A 17,400-nucleotide genomic window follows, 5' to 3' on the forward strand; every position below is an offset into this window, starting at 1 on the left:
CACTGGTCAATGTGGCCATTGGATAGATCCCTCTCAGATCATTGTTTAATCGCAAAGGGGTCTATCTGATCGAATCCCTCCACACAGATTTACAATTGATTACAGCATGACCTGCCAGGTCCTTGGTCTCCCCCTCCCCTAAGAGCCGGATCATCCACAAGGCAATCGTAGGTAGCTGCCTAGGGCCTGGAGAGAGTCTAGAGGCCTGATGGATGCTGGTTAAAAAAGCCAAGGTGACCATCCATGGTGGGCAAAACAGAGCTATTTTGCCTAGAGCCCCATTTCATCTTAATTCTTTTTTGCCTCCCCCCTATGCAGAGTTGTAGGGACAATGGAGCTGTCCGCCGACTAGTGATGGTCAAGTAGATGCAAATAACTTTGAGTTAATGCAAATTTATGTAAATCCTACTGAGGTAAAATTTGATTAGTTCATTTTCAATCTGCATAAATTTGCATACAAATCTGCACAGGTTTGCATCAACTCAAAGTTATTTGCATCTACTTGACCATCCATCCCCGGGGATTGTCCCTGTCTCTTCACTCCCCGGACGCTGTATGTCCTGTGAAAAAAACACTAGAGGCCTCCCACTAAGGGCGCTGTCGCATGTACCTTATGTGACCACTAGAGGCCAGTAGTATTTGCCCGCTAGTGTTTGTCATGTGATACACAGCTCCCCGGAAGTGAAGAGACCGGGAGAAGCCCCAGCAGAGGAAAGAAAGCATGGGAGAAGGCGGCAGCGGAAATATGAGCTTAGCTCCGATTCTGTGTCAATCAGCCCAAAATCCAACGCCGTTAGTGATGCGTTCCCAACCCAACGCTGATCGATTGAAATCTTCCATATGGCGAGATTGACCAAATCGTTCAATATGGGCTGGAAATCAATAATTCAGAAATCATTTCTAGCAGATCAATTTCTAGAAGATTTGATCAAATGATTGAATTAGCCAGTTATCGATGGAAAATATTTAATTTAGTGTATGGCCAGCTTACGTTCAGGCACCTCTAAGAAAGAGATCCTCATCTGTAAGTTCAGGTGCAGTTTTTCTTTTTTTGGGGGGTGGGGGGGGGGTGGGGGGAGTTTGCATTCCATAGAACAACATTTTTAATTCATTGTGAACAAAAAAAATGTAATTTTTCCAAAAAAGAAAATACCTGCTAGGTGAATTCTTTGGAGCCCACAGACCAGCGGGGTAGTCAGCAGTAATCAAACATGTTGCTGTTCACTGTGTCCAGCGGCTCCCAGCTGCCCTAAGTAAAGCTGCCTAGTAGGATACGGTTTTGCGGTGAGTATTACAGCATCATGCTCCCAGAAGGCCACAGTTTATTCGACAAATTAAGGTGCAATATAAACTTTATTCATTACTTATGGGCATTTATCCTATTAAGGAAACTCGTCTGAGCAAACTACAGCAAGTGAGCTCCCCTATTGCCACAACATGTGGCAGTCATGGAGAAGGGCCAAGGGGAGTGTCATTGTGCCAGTAGCGGGCTACAAAGCTGACTAGGACAACTGATGAGTCCACAGTGGAAAGTCCATAGAAGTTCTATTATGATTCCTCATCTCTCCCAGAACTGAACCTGCAATAGAATCTGGTATGGTTTTACAATGTTCTGCATACAAAACATTCTATCACTCAAGCTCCGTACACACGCAAAAAATGAATGATGAATAATCGGTTGGCCAAAAATCATTTAGACCAAAAAAAAAAAAAAAATGCCCCAATGATGTTAAAGACTTTGTGTTAGTCATTTAACACATGAGAACAGACAATGATAACAAACAATTGCTACATTCAAATTCCCCTTGTGTGGCAAATTTCACACACCTCTTTTCACACTTCTGCTAATGATCCAATCAGTGGGCCATTGCTGTTCCGTCACTGAATTAAAAACTGCTACTGACACCATGTTACTTTACCAATAGTGTTACTATCTGCACCACCCAGTGCCCAATTTACTTGGTGGCAACTTAATGTACTCATTTCAACCACCAGTGACATGACAGTGGTCCCTCAGTTTCTTGTAACATAGTAGTGGCCCTTTAGTGGCAGAGACCCATCAGCCAATAGTAACATTCTAGTGACCCCTCAGTCTCTGTTGACATGGAAGTGGCTTTTTACCCTTTAGGAACATAGTAGCGGCCCCTCCGTCTTCAGTAATATGACAGTGGCAACTCACATGGCAGTGGCCTTAGCAACTAACTCGTAGTATGGCAGTGGCCCCTCAGCCCCCTTTGACATAATAGTCCAAAACGCAAGAGGAATCGGCACCACTGTAAGATGTGAGTGAAGCTATTTTGTTGCTGCCTATTCTCTGATGTAATAAAGGAGTTTTAATCATTAATATTAAGGCATATACTCACTAAATGATTTTTCCTAACGATTTTTCGCTACAAACAATTCTTTTCACAATATTGCGTAACATCGTTTAACAAAAAATTGTTAAACAAAGTTTGAATGTCCGACATGTCCACTTTAAGGGAATGTCCAAGCAAAATAAAAAAATGAGTTTCACTTACCTGGGGCTTCTACCAGCCCCATGCAGCCATCCTGTGCCCTCGTAGTCACTCACTGCTGCTCCAGTCCCCCGCTGGCAGCTTGCCGACCTCGGAGGTCGGCGGGCCATATTGCGTACATTTTTACGCATTCCTGCTAGTGCAGGAACATTAACACATACAATTTTACGCATTACTGGTTCAATGCGTAAAAATTACGCATTGAACCAGTAACGCGTAAAAATGTATGTGTTAATGTATGTGGCCATCCGGCCGTAATCAGCCAGTGGGTGCTTAAAGTATTGCCGAACCATCTATTGCTTCGGACTCTGTAGTAGAAGATGAACACCGCTCACCACCCCAGCAAATTGACCAGCAGCAGGACCATGGGCAGCCAGGCCACACAGACACAGTAGAAGAAGGTTTCCTTCTTCTATGGTATTGGTTCGGACGGTTGTGTACCCCTTGGGACACTGGGGTGGGGTCTTGGCACACTATTACTTGCTATGTGATGCTCCTTCAGTTCTCTGTTGTGTTATTACTTAAAGAGACTCTGTATTAAAATTTTGAGCCTTATTTCTTCTATCCTATATGTTCCTATAGCTGTTCTAATGTGCTCTGTCTTACAGCAGCCTTTCCTGGTTGCACAGTGGCTGTATTATATCTGTTGTATGATCTAATCTTCTCTCCTCTGTCGGGTCTGTCGGGCTCAGGCAGTCAGGCAGGAAAGTGCTGTGCTTCTTGTCATTAGATAGAAGCTATACACACCCTCTCCAGGCCCCCTGCACACTCTGTATGACTCACACACTGAGCTACTCTAAGCGCATCAAATGCTATGTCTTTTGTTTGTAAACACTGCATAAAAATGGCAATTACAAGCCAGGATTGCAGCAAGGTGTGGCAGAAACAGCACAGAAGGGCCCAGGAGAACATAATGAATAGAATGGTGTGCTTTTTATTGTAAGAATTTTACAGTACAGATTCTCTTTAATAACATGCCACGGGTCACAGAGAAGGTGTGACCAGTGGAGCCACAGACTGGCAGAGAAGCACACCCACCGGGGCAGGTGAGACACTGCTCTGTTCAAGACTCTGCATGGGCGTCATTGTAAGTGGTGATGAGCTGAAATTTTTGGTTTACGTAAATCTGCATCATAATTTAAAATGATGATGCAAAGTCTGAATTCATAATTTTTGTAAATATTGTTATTTATTTAATCGTAGCTGAATCGTAATTTCTCATTCAATCATAATTTTGTACGTAATTTTGTGTTACTCTTAATAACAGAAAATTATGATACATTTTCACATAAATATGAAAAATGATATGGAAATGTATTGTAATTGTTTGTAAATACACCAACATTAATTGTATTTACACCAAATTGTGCGTTATCACAAATTAGCTATTATAAAAAGAATATTAATTTCGAAAATTATTGTAATTATGAAAATTATGCACATAGCCCTAATTACGCAAACTTTCATATAATTTTCACGAGTACGATTTTTCGACTAGGACCACAATTACAAAAATTGTGCGGAATTTTGCATAATCAGGGCCGGTTCTCGCATGAAGCAAGGTGAAACACTTGCTTCAGGCGCAGAGATTACAGGGGCAGCATGTTTGTACTGTGTTTACATTAACAGCATGCAGTCAGAGTAGGAGGAGAAGCAAGAGGAGAGCGAGAGAGGTGAAGTCATCATTGAGGGAAAGCAGCTTGTTGTGCTGTGTGAGGAGTCTGACAGTGAGTGAGGAGGGGGGAGGCAGGAGAGCGGCAGTGTTTTAATTGACTTGCACAGCAGAAGGGAGGGGCGCATACTCACAAATTTGCCTCAGGCAGCAAAAAATCTAGAACCGGCTCTGAGCATAATCGTAATTAGCACATTATGAGCATCACTAATTGCAAGTAGAACTGGCCTTGGACACCAGGAGCCAGGGGACGGTATGCAACATAGTGTATGGGGCTGTAAGGAAAGGAAGAGGGGATCTGCCACCAAAATAAGCATCCTAGACTTCTTCTCACAGCTGCCGCCCCTCCCCCCCCTTCCCCCTCGCCGTCAGTGGGGTAGCTAAGGAGCTGTGGGCCCCGATGCAAGTTTTACATTGGGGCCCCCTAAGCACTCAATAAATAACAATTGATACAGTGCACCAAAACCTGCCAATGGCAACTACAGTGTCAGAGGTGCTAAAAGGGGATGGGGAGCAGCTAGTTAATGTTTACCACTATTCAAAGTATCTATAGAAGTGATTATTATGAGCACAGGACCAATAGAGTGCTAATACTGTAGTTAAGGGAGAGTCCTGCGGGGCCCCTCTGGCCCAAGGGCCCCGATGCGGTTGCAACCTCTGCAACCCCTATTGCTTTCTTTCTACTGTGTACATTGTAGATTGTTAATGCCTATTGATTATTATTATTTACTATTTATATATCTTCTGCAGCGGTGTACAGAGTATATATTGGGCTTGATTCACAAAACGATGCTAACCTACTTAGCACGTCTAAAGTCTTTAGACGCGCTAACCAGGGTGCTAAGTAAGTTAGCACCGGATTTCTCAATCAGATCTCGCGCTAACGTTGCACGAGTTGCGCTGCGTTGCGCGCTAAGTCCCATAGGCTTTAATGGGCACTTTGCGCGGAGCGCCCTGCGCTCTGTGCAGTACGCGCGTAAAGTTTTACGCGCATAAAGTTTTGCGCGCGTAAAGTTTTATGCGCAAAAAGCTTGTTTAGACGTGCTAAGGGGGTTTACACAGGCGTGCTAACAGTTAGCACCGCTTTGTGAATCAAGCCCATTGTCTTTTCACTTAACTGTCCCTCAGAGCAGGGACGGATCTAGACCAAGTTGTGTCTGGGGCAAGGTCAGGTTTTGGCGCCTAACGGTCAGGTTTTGGTGCCTAAAGATCAGGTTTTGGCACCTAAACTGCCATTCCCCATCCAAATTTTGCCGCCTTTTTAAGAATTCAACAAACTGCGCCTGGGGCAAGAGACCTGTCTCCCCCCCCCCTAGATCCGTCCCTGCCTCAGAGGAGCTCACAATCTCATCCCTACCATCATCATGCCTATGTATGTATCGTGTTGTATCTGCAGTCTAGGGCCAATTTAGGGGGAAGCCAATTAACGTATCTGTTTGTATTTGAGATGTGAAAGGAAACCGGAGTGCCCAGAGGAAACTCGCGCAGACCCGGGGAGAGCATACAAACTCCTTGCAAATAGTACCCTGGCTGGGATATGAATCAGGTACCCAGGGCTGTAAAGGCAAAAGTGCTAAACACTAATACACCACGCTGCCCACCGATGATTTGTTAGCATAATCCACAGAAATGTTACTGTAGATTATTGACAAAAGAAAAAAATCCATGAACAATGTTTTGTTGCTACATTTCCCACAGTTATGATGCAACATACAATAGCCTGATAATCTCCCACACCATGTCTATGCCTAGCTGTATTAAAGAGAGTATAGCAACCAGAGTGATTGCTGATTGGTTCTTGCTAGCTACAGTGTCTTCGCTTCAGTGAATAAAACCCCTGCTTCATCGTGGACCGGTTATAATCGCAAGGTATCCTCCGCATCCTCCACCTCCCCTGCATAAGTGCTGGTATCTGCTTTCTATATGATTTTCAGCATTTTCATTTGTATCGCTGTCTGTGCTGTCGCTAGGATGTTATATTAATCTCTTCTGTGCCAGGGGGACCTGTATGAATCTAGGCTGTGATGCTGTTTCTTCCCCCTGGGCTGCTGGAAGGACTGGTAATCACACAGCTGGAAAGCCAGAGACTCTTACACATGTCTAAATTTCTGTATCTAGGGGGTCACACCGGCCCTGCATGGATGAGTGCATTCCCTGCCAAATGTAATAGAAGGCTGCTGTATAGCACATCATAATTGAATGTGTGTGTAGTGTGTGTGTGTGTGTATGTGTGTGTGTGTGTGCATGTGTAGTGTATGTGTGTGTGCATGTGTAGTGTATGTGTGTGTGTGTGTGTGTGTGTGTGCATGTGTGCATGTGTAGTGTATGTGTGTGTGTGTGTGCATGTGTAGTGTATGTGTGTGTGCATGTGTAGTGTATGTGTGTGTGTGTGTGTGTGTGTGTGCATGTGTAGTGTATGTGTGTGTATGTGTATCTGTGTGTGAAGTGTGTTTGTGTGCATGTGTAGTGTATGTGTGTGTGTGTGTGTGTATGTGTAGTGTATGTGTGTGTGTGTGTATGTGTAGTGTGTGTGAAGTGTGTGTGTGTATGTGTAGTGTATGTGTGTCTGTGTGTGAAGTGTGTGTGCATGTGTAGTGTATGTGTGTGTGTGTGTGTGTGTGTGTGTGTATGTGTATGTGTAGTGTTGTGTGTGTGTATGTGTAGTATATGTGTGTCTGTGTGTGAAGTGTGTGTGTATGTGTGTCTGTGTGTGAAGTGTGTGTCTGTGTGTATGTGTAGTGTGTGCATGTGTAGAGTATGTGCCTGTGTGTGCATGTGTAGTGTGTGTGTGTAAAAGTTGTGTATGTGTCTGCCTGTGTTTATATGTCTAGTGTGTAGTGTGTGTATGTATGTATGTGTAGTGTGTGTAATGTGTATGTGTAGTGTGTATGTGTAATGCGTTTGCAGGAACAGCCTTGGAGCCCATCTTCAGCCATACAGCTTAAGCTAAGTACACACATGCGAGAATTGTCTCCCATCGGGGATCGGAAAACATAGCAACGGATGAGAATTATTCTTTTCTTTTCCCTTAAAGAGAGTCTGAAGCGAGAATAAATCTCGCTTCAGACCTCAGAGTTAGCAGGGGCATGTGTGCCCCTGCTAAACCGCCGCTATCCCGCGGCTTAACGGGGGTCCCTGATCCCCCAAATCCCCTCCGTAATGCGGGGGAACGCTTCCTGGTTGGGGCAGGGCTAACCGCCGCAGCCCTGCCCCACGCGCGTCTGTCAGTGCGTATCTCCGCCTCTCCCCCGCCCCTCTCAGTCTTCCTTCACTGAGAGGGGCGGGGGAGAGGCGGCGATGCGCCGCTGACAGATGCGACTGGAGGCAGGGCTGCAGCCGTTAGCCCTGCCTCCAGGAGCGACCAAGTCTGCGACCAAGTGTCGCAGTGGAGGGTTTGGGGGTCAAGGGACCCCTGTTTAGCGGCGCTATTGCGGCGGTTTAGCAGGGGCACACGTGCCCCTGCTAACTATGAGCTCTGAAGCGAGATTTATTCTTGCTTCAGAGTCTCTTTAAGAGGAAAATATATAAGTGAATACTGTAAAAAAAAAAAAATAAGCCATTCTATTCATTACCTCATTTTTTACTGCAGTCGGGCCGAGGCAGAGGCAAGAGAGGCTCCAGCCTCAGGGTACAGTGTAGGAGGGGGCGCACAACTCACTCAGCTATTATTCCCCTATTGTGTTTGAAGCAAAGAGAAATAAGGAAAGGGGATATGTAGCAGTGACTGCAAGCCAGAAAACAAGAGATTAAGGTGTTGGGGGCCCTGGGACACCTCTTAGTCTAATAGCAATCAGTGTGTCACAGCTGGGGTGGGAGGGATGAAAAGGGGCACTTTTTCCCGCCTCTGACTGCAGTCCCACTTTTAGCAATGCAGATCAAGCAGACACAAGTGACACGTGCACCTTCCGTCCTGTGATTTTAATCTGACTGTGACATAATCCAGCATTTGCAGATGATACAAACAATTATGTAAAGACCATGGGCTTGATTCACTAAGACAAATAGCGTTCCTTATCAGAGTTAACAGGCCTTATCAAAGGTAACACACCTTGGGCTTGATTCACTAACCGGCGCTAAGCCCTAAGTGTTAGTGGGCGCAAACCACGGCGTTAGGTGGTTTGCACCCACACAGTAGGAACAAGCCCGCTCGCGTGCAGCGCTGGTAATAGTGTGCGCTGCTGGCTTTTTCAAAGTCGCACCCGATGCAACAAAAATGATGCATCGGGTGCCCGTTAAGCAGCGGTATGATACGCCACTTCGGGGGCACCCGATGCGTCATTTTTGTTGCATCGAGTGCGACTTTTAACCCTCCTGGAGGTCTAATTAATTCCGCCAGGAGGCAGCGCAGCAGTTTTTTGTTTTTTTTTAAATCATGTAGCGAGCCCGGGGTTTGCTACATGATAGCCAATGCTCAGCGGCATCCCCCCGCCCGCTTCGAGCGCCTTCGGCGATCTCTGATCAGGAAATCCCGTTCAAAGACGTCGGGACGTCACCGACGTCGGGACGTCATTGGGAGTCCCGATCCACCCCTCAGCGCTGCCTGGCACTGATTGGCCAGGCAGCGCACGGGGTCTGGCGGGGGGGCGGTGCGGCGCGAAGGATAGCGGCGATCGAGCGCGGGGCGGCAGCGATCGGTGTGCTGACGCTGCTAGCAAAGTGCTAGCTGCGTGCAGCAAAAAAAAAAAAAAAGCAAATCGGCCCGCAGGGCCTGAGAAAACCTCCTGCGCGGCTTACCCCGAACCACGTTCGGGGTTACCGTCAAGGAGGTTAAAGGCCAGCGGGTGCAACGTTATCCTCCTAAGATCGGCGCACGCGCAGTGCACGGGCTTGTGCACAAAGTAGCTTTGTGCGCACTAGCGGCCAAAAAGGGCTTTTCACTTCGGCGCTAACACTTAGCGCCAGTTAGTGAATCAAGCCCCTTATCATTTAGCATGCCTTATCAGTGTTAACATGCCTTATCAGAGTAGCCTAAACTGTCAAGTTTCCTTTCAAGTGACAGGCAGCCTATTGGGCCAACCAAAGTGTGGGGATAATGTCTTCTAAAGTGATTGGACCCGCTGGGGCTCAGGTCAGGACGAGTGGAGCTCTCATCATTGCCAATTAGCAGGCATAAGTTTGTAGCACTCGCTATGCTACTCTGATAAGGCGTGTTAACTTTGGTAAGACATGTTAAGTTAACTCTGATAAGGCATGCTATTTGTCTTAGTGACTCAAGCCCCATATGACTTACACATCTATGTTAGAAGTGATGCATCCATGGTAGAGGTGGGTGGCAGGCACAAGGTGGTGTAGCCACGCTGCCTTTCACAGTGGAACGCAGCATGACTAAGCGTTGCTCAGACGCGAAACGGCCGCCACTACACCACCTTGTGCTTGCCACCCACCTCCACCACAGATATATCGCTTCTAACATAGACGTGTAAGTCCTATGGTCTATCAATAATTTGTTGTATCATCTGAAATACTGGACTATATCACAGTCAGATTAAGATCACAGGGCGGAAGGTGCACGCGTTGATCTGCATTGCATTTCCTCTTTATGATTTTCTGTGGAGCACACGTCCTTTCTGACAAGTGTATACCAGAGTATATGTATGAAGTGAGCATTACGTGCTGTGATTGACTTTACCTCACCACTGTGTATATAGAAAGTGCTGCACACCACTTTTAGCAATGTCAGCTATACACAGCAATTTCAGCAGTTTTCTGGACCTTAGAGCCATTGAATTTGGCCCTCAGGTGGTTTCCCCAATTTGCATTATGTTTGGCCCACTCTAGACCACCAGGAAAGCTATATTAGATGTGAAGCCCTTGAACACCAGGAAAGCCATGTGGGGAGGTAGGGGGAAGCACTAAACACTAGGTAACTGTATAGGGGAAGGTGGGGGCCACTAGACACCAGGGAACTGTATTGGGGAGGGAGGAAGACCACTAGACACCAGGGAACTGCATAGGGGTTGGAGGGGAGCCCGTAGACACCAAGGAACTTTATAAGGTGGACAGTAGACATTGAGGTTGGCCCGAGACTAGGTCCCAGTGTTCAATTTCGGCCCACTTTGTATTTGAGTTTGACACCCCTGATCTAATGTATTCCTGTATTTTTAAGCATGTACAGGTGTCTGTCACCCTGGTCTCCTCCTCTTCACACCTGTACAGGCAAGCCTATAGGTAGCAATAGAGGCTCACTGTCTTATCCACTAACCTGAGTCTCCTTCCCTAATGTGCCCAACCCACTACCCTCTATATTGTAAGCTCGCACGAGCAGGGGCATCCTCCTTGTGTTTATTATTTTGCTGTAGTATATCGTATGAACATGCACCAGTATTGGTGAGGTCTCAAACCACACCACAACTATGTTTGTGTTTGTATTGCTGGATGTCCTGATTGAATTGCACTTACATTCCAGTTGCTTTAAAATCAGCGTGTATGTGGCCTGCCCACGATCATTCACTTCTGCCATGGTCTGGCCAGGACCCGGGGCCGCTCCGATGTTTCTCCGCTGCTGCGGTGTAGTGAGGAGGGGAAGAGGGGGCGTGGCCGCTCCATGTCACTGCCAATACGTCACTACCGGTTTCGGCATATGCCACGCCTTCATCAGGACCTGATGAAGGCATGGCATACGCCGAAACCGGTAGTGATGTATTGGCAGTGACGTGGAGCGGCCACGCCCCCTCTTCCCCTCCTTGCCACACCACAGCAGTTGATTTTAAAGCATTGTAAGTGCAATACTATATTGCGTATTTTCATTAAAAGTTTTAATGCACTATTGTAGCGCTTCTTTTCCTCTCTTTTATACATTTGAGTATCTGGTCTCCACCCATCGAGAAGTGGCTCCTTCGTGCACCAACGAAGTTAACACATTTTTTTTATATGTGCACATAAAATCATAGTTAGACAGCGCAGGACATTGAAACGTATCTTTGGATGTCCTGATTGTACAGTTTTGAACAACTCATGTATCTATTCTCGCCATTATTATTATTATTTTTTTTTTTTTATATGTACAGCAATACAGAATACAGAAGATGTTGGCGATATATATATATATATATATATATATATATATATATATATATATATATATATATATATATATATATATATATATATATTAATTAGTAATCTGCCAGGATGGTTCACCTCTCTCAAGATCATTTGTTTCCTGTAGGAACTCCGGATAAACTTCCCTCGTCAGAGTAGCACTCGCTCTGCCACCACCTCGCCTCCCCGTAGATCAGAACACATAGCTCAGCTGGGAGGCTAAAACGTGTCTGTACTAGAGTTGGGCCGAACCTCCGATTTTAGGTTCGCGAACCGCAATAGACTTCAATGGGGATGCGAACTTTGAAAAAAAAAATAATTATGCTGGCCACAAAAGTGATGGAAAAGATGTTTCAAGGGGTCTAACACCTGGAGGGGGGCATGGCGGAGTGGGATACATGCCAAAAGTCCCGGGGAAAAATCTGGATTTGACGCAAAGCAGCGTTTTAAGGGCAGAAATCACATTGAATGCTAAATGACAGGCCTAAAGTGCTTTCAAACATCTTGCATGTGTATACATCAATCAGGTAGTGTAATTAAGGTACTGCTTCACACTGACACACCAAACTCACCGTGTAACGCACCGCAAACAGCTGTTTGTGTAGTGACGGCCGTGCTGGACTGGTGCGCACCATGGCGAGAGTGCAGGTTTTGGTGGCTTTACAGCCCATATGGTCGCCTGGCTGATGTAGCTGAATGACAGAACAGTGACTGTCCAGCTGATCAAATTTGGTCTGACCACAATGAGGCAACGACCTTATTATCGTGGGTGTGCCCCCCGAGACACTCATCTAGGCGCCGGTCATTGCTTCATTGTGATACGCAAGCCCCTTCACCACGGCAAGGTAATGATCACGAAGGGGAATGGGCGCATGTACATGCCTTTTCTTTTGTTGTTGCAGCTGCCCGCAGTGCAGCCAGAAAAATTAGGCAGTCATGTACACGCACCAGAAAAATTATTACAGCGGCCGCTGCTAGCAGCGGTCTAAAAAATTCAGCAATCCGCCTGGAGTACCGGACCCTGTTGGTGGTGGCGGAGAAGGTAGTCAAGCGGCCTGCAGGCAGACATGCTGTGTGGAGGGACTGGGAGCGACTTAGTCTTCTTGGGGCAGGCCAGGCAGCCAGTCACACGGCGTGCAGGCAGAGATGCTGTGTGTGCGGGGACAGACTCTGTACAACGATTGCTCTAAATCTGCCACCTTTACAGCATTCGGGTTGACAAAACTCAAAAGTGTCTACAAGGCTTTAGTAATGTGTCCCCTCTGGACTATACATTCTCTTCCATAATACTGTGAAGGCTTTTTTCCCTAAGAGCAATAGAGTTAGTTGTATTTGTGCATTACTGTACACAGTGTTATATATTTGAGCACTTTACCTGAAGGACAAGATTTTCTAGATACCTCAAAGTACATTGTATTGTCAAAGCTCCATCATGCTATATACATATGTGTCATGACACCCACTCCAGTTTCTATCATGAGGGGCAGACAAGGGTGTCATGTAAATGTTTACAGAGTTAGTGAACCCTTTTTGGCTGTAATTATGATGCTCTGTACAGTGGCGTAACTAGGGAGCTTAGGGCCCCAATCTGAGTTTTATATGGGGCCCCAAGCACTGCATTGATATGGAGCCCCAAAACCAAGGATGGCTGCAGTGTCAGAGAGGTGTATTTAGAGTAAGGAAACAGTTTAAAGAGGAACTCCAGTGAAAATAATGTGCTTAATTTTTACAATAATTATGTATAAATTGATTTAGTCAGTGTTTGCTCATTGTAAAACCTTTCAGAATCAGAATCAAGTTTATTTCGCCAAGTACAACGTGAGTCGTACCCGGAATTGGTTTTGGCACAAACAGGGTGGTGGTACAATAGCAGCATCGTGCATTTAGCATACAATATATACATACAGTACATACATACATACAGGTATATACAGTAAATACATACAGTAGGTACAGTGCAATACAAGGCATAGAGATATAGCATAGATAGAGTGATGTGTGAAAGATGAACCCAGGGGTAAGACCAGGGGGGTAATCCGCTGCCGTCTATGGCACTCAAAACGCCTTGCGGCAATGCTTTGAATCAGATGCCCCCCAGTCTAACCCTAGGAAAGAGAGAGGAGAGAAAAAAAGAGGTGAGTCCCCTTAGGATTGTGGCGTAACCTGGTCGGTCAGTTAGTGATCAGTTAGTGTCCCACTGGCTGGCTGCGTCGCTTTGTCTGCTGTTGAGACTGGTGCCTGATGTTAGGGGATGTGTCTGCTGTGGATCCTGGTGGCGTTGGAGTGGCTGGGGTCGATGAGTGGCTGCAATCCCTGGAACTCTGTGAGGCTGGGGGCTGTATTGGACCTGCTGCTAGGGCCCTGGTCTGAGACTGTGGCTTGATTGAGTGCTGGTCAGTCCCCTGGAGCAGGTTGTGTGACCTGAGCAGCAGCAGTGGGACACAGCAGTGAGGGTGGACAAGATGGTGGCAGCAGGCTCCAGGCAGAGGGCTCCAGGATGGAAGCTAGGGCTCAAACATTTGCCCCTCTGCGGTGGTGAAGCAGTCCCTGTGCCTTTAATTGTGGGCGGTGTCCTTTGGTTCCCCTGGCAGAGGCGGTGTAGCTGCCCACGTGGAGGCCTCATGCATGCAGGAGCCAGGAAGTACTGTAGATGTTGTACCTCCGCTCTGCAGCCGGCAGTGGGACGGCCCGTTCCCTGGCAGCAGCCAGCTCTGATGACGAGTGTGTCCTGTCCTCACCAGAGCGGCCACATCAGCGCCTGTTCCTCCGCGGCGGTTGAGAGTCCTGTGTGTGGTCCATGTGACTAGCCCCGATGTGGCGATGCGATGACGGTGATCCAGGGTCCTTAGCCCAGCGTGCCCAGGCTCCCCAGGATGAGGAGAGCAGGGGGAACTCCTCTGACCTCCCAGCATAGGTGAGCCACAAAGGGAAGGGGGGGGGGGGAAATAGTGCACAGAGCCGGAGCTCTGTGTGCCAAGGCGTCCTACTCAGGCGCCATCTCTCCCCGATTTACATTCTGACATTTATCACATGGTGACATTTTTACTGCTGGCAGGTGATGTCACCGGAAGGAGAAGCTGCTTGCATTTTTGGCAGTTGTAAACAGCTGTTATTTCCCACAATGCAACAAGTGAGTGTGTGACTTAAGTGTCCCTCTTTCTGATCTCAAAAAGTTGGGAGGTATGGATTCACTTCAAATGAAATGGAACAAGGTTCCAAGATGCAGCCCATAGCAACCGATCAGAATTCTTCTTTTATTTTCTCTTAACCTCCTTGCCGGTTATCCCGAGCTCAGCTCGGGGTAACAGGCCGCGGAGAATTGCTTTGGCCCTGCTGGGCCGATTTGCATAATTTTTTTTTGTTACATGCAGCTAGCACTTTGCTAACTGCGTGTAACATCCGATTGCCGCCGCTCGAAGCCGATCCGCCGCTACCCGCCACGCCGTCCCCCCCCCCCCTCCAGACCCCTTGCGCAGCCTGGCCAATCAGTGCCAGGCAGCACTGAGGGGTGGATCGGGACTCTGTCTGACGTCATGATGTCAATGACGTCAGTCTGATCGTCGCCATGGCAATGGGGGAAGCCCATACAGGAAATCCCGTTTAGAACGGGATTTCCTGTTGAGATTATGCGCCGGAGAAGATCGGAGGGGCTGGGCGGACGCCACAGGGAGGGGGGAAGCATGTAGCTAGCGCTAGGCTAGCTACATGCTAAAAAAAAAATATATATATATATATATATAAAAAAAATAACCTCCCGCTGCACAGGAAATAATTAGAACGGCAAGGAGGTTAAAGAGACACTGAAGCGAAAAAAATATATGATACTAGCTGATTGCCTGGCGTTGCCCGGGAATGTATTTGGCTGGTGTTGGCTCTGCACACTTAATGACCAAGTTTGTGAGCTTTTGGGGTCTTTGGCATCAGTAATTCGCATTGAAATGAAACAAATCTGATTGGCTGTTTGTGGCTCCACCCCATTTCTGAATTTGAACCCCAGTGACCCAATAACCAACTGTACCAGGTTTGAGGCCCGTGCCATTAACAGTGTAAGAATGGTAGCAATTAAATATTCCCCTTGAAAAGCAATAGGTGAAGTTTGATTCACTTTTGTAGGCTCCACCCATTTTTCTGAATATTAATCCCAGTCACCCAGTGACCAACTGTGCAAAGTTTAAAAACCCTGCCATTAACAGTGTAAGAATGGCTGCAATTTACATTTTCCCAGTGAAATTTGTATTTGTCTCCACCCACTGATGACCAGGCGTTGCCTGGATATGTATTTGACTGGTGTTGGCTCCGCCCACTTTCTAACCCTAACGCACACTCAATGAGCAAGTTTGTGAGCTTTGGGGTCCTTGGCATCAATAATTTGTATATTCCCATAGAAATTAAATCAGATACGCTGTTTGTGGCTCCACCCCTCTCCAGCATTTGAACCCCAGTCACCCAATGACCAACTGTAGCAGGTTTGAGGTATCTGCTATTAACAGTGTAAAAATGGCAGCAATTTAAATATTCCACTTGAAAATCAACAGGTGAATTTTGATTGGCTATTATAGGCTCCACCCACTTCCCTGAATATTAATCTAAGTCACTCAGTGACCATCTGGGAAAAGTTTGAGGACCCTGCCATAAACAGTGTAAAAAGGGCTGCAGTTTACACTTTCCCAGTGAAATTTGTTTTTGGCTCCGCCCACTTTTTGTAACCTGGACACAAAGTCACTACTCAATGCCCAAGTTTGTGAGCTTTGGGGTCCTTGGCAACAATAATTTGTATTTTCCCATAAAATGAAACAAATCTGATTCACTGTTTGTGGCTCTGTCCCCTTTTCTGAATTTGAACCCCAGTGACCCAATGACCAACTGTACCAGGTTTGAGGCTTGTGCCATTAACAGTGCAAGAATGGCAGCAATTTTAACCACTTCACCACTGAGGGGTTTTACCCCCTGACCACCAGAGCAATTTTCACCTTTCAGCGCTCCTTCCATTCATTCGTCTATAACTTTATTATTACTTATCGCAATGAAATGAACTATATCTTGTTTTTTCCGCCACCAATTAGGCTTTCTTTAGGTGGGACATTATGCCAAGAATTATTTTATTCTAAATGTGTTTTAATGGGGAAAATAGGAAAAAATGTGGGAAAAATTATTATTTTCAGTTTTCGGCCATTATAGTTTTTAAATAATGCATGCTACTGTAATTAAAACCCATGAAATTTATTTGCCCATTATTCCCGATTATAAAACCGTTTAAATTATGTCCCTATCACAATGTTTGGCCCCAATATTTTATTTGGAAATAAAGGTGCATTTTTTTCAGTTTTGCGTCCATCCCTAATTACAAGCCCGTAGTTTATAAAGTAACAGTGTTATACCCTCTTGACATAAATATTTAAAAAGTTCAGTCCTAAGGTAACTATTTATGTTTTTTTTTTTATTGTATATATATATATATTTTTTTTTAAATTACAAAAAAAAAAAAAAAAAATGGGGAGTGTGGGAGGTAATGAGTTAATTTATTATGTAAAACAATTTATTTGTATGTGTAAAATGCATTAGGGTGTAGTTTACTATTTGGACACAAGATGGCCACAGTGAGTATGTTTACATGCGACCTGTAAGCGACCGGAAGGACGCTTACAGGAAGCAGTAGGAGGCTGGGAGAATCACAATGATCGCGCTGTTTCTGAAAGAAGCAGCAGATCATTGCGGGGGCTTAGATCAACGAACGGGAATGGATTTTCCCGTTCATTGATCTCCGGGCAAGCGGGCGGCGGCGTGCACGAGTGGCGGGTGCGCGCGCACGAGTGGCGGTAGCGCGGACAGCGGCGGGAGCGCGGAAGGTACGGATTTCTCCGTCCCTGGTTTTTTAGTAGGGAAAAAAGGGACGGAGAAATTCGTACCGCCGGGGGTAAAGTGGTTAATATTCTCCTTGAAAAGTGACATGTGATTTTTGATTGGCATTTTTAGGCTACACACACTTTTCTGAATATTATTCCCAGTCACCCAGTAACCAGCTATGCTAAGTTTGAGAACCCCGCCATTAACAGTGAAGAAGGGCTGCAGTTTACAATTTCCCAGAAAAATCTGTTTTTAACTCCACCCACTTTTTGTAACCTGGACACACAGTCACTACTCAATGACCAAGTTTGTGAGCTTTTGGGTTCC

At 46.1% G+C, this 17,400-nt stretch overlaps 1 protein-coding gene across 11 annotated transcripts in view; it reads left to right on the plus strand.

The window, feature by feature from the left end:
- The window catches only part of CTNNA2 (catenin alpha 2), a 3,078,224-nt gene that overhangs the window by 1,962,006 nt on the left and 1,098,818 nt on the right, over positions 1–17,400 (plus strand). Inside the window, exon 1 of one of the 11 annotated variants that reach the window (XM_068275069.1) lies at positions 14,098–14,143. The exons of the other annotated variants lie outside the window; for them this stretch is intronic. The gene's annotated coding sequence lies outside the window, so the exon portion shown is untranslated. Of the gene's footprint in view, positions 1–14,097; positions 14,144–17,400 lie in introns of those variants that run through there. 11 annotated transcript variants of the gene reach the window in all.

This window comes from Hyperolius riggenbachi, chromosome 1 (genome assembly GCF_040937935.1).
Source record: "Hyperolius riggenbachi isolate aHypRig1 chromosome 1, aHypRig1.pri, whole genome shotgun sequence".
Lineage (NCBI taxonomy): Eukaryota > Metazoa > Chordata > Amphibia > Anura > Hyperoliidae > Hyperolius > Hyperolius riggenbachi.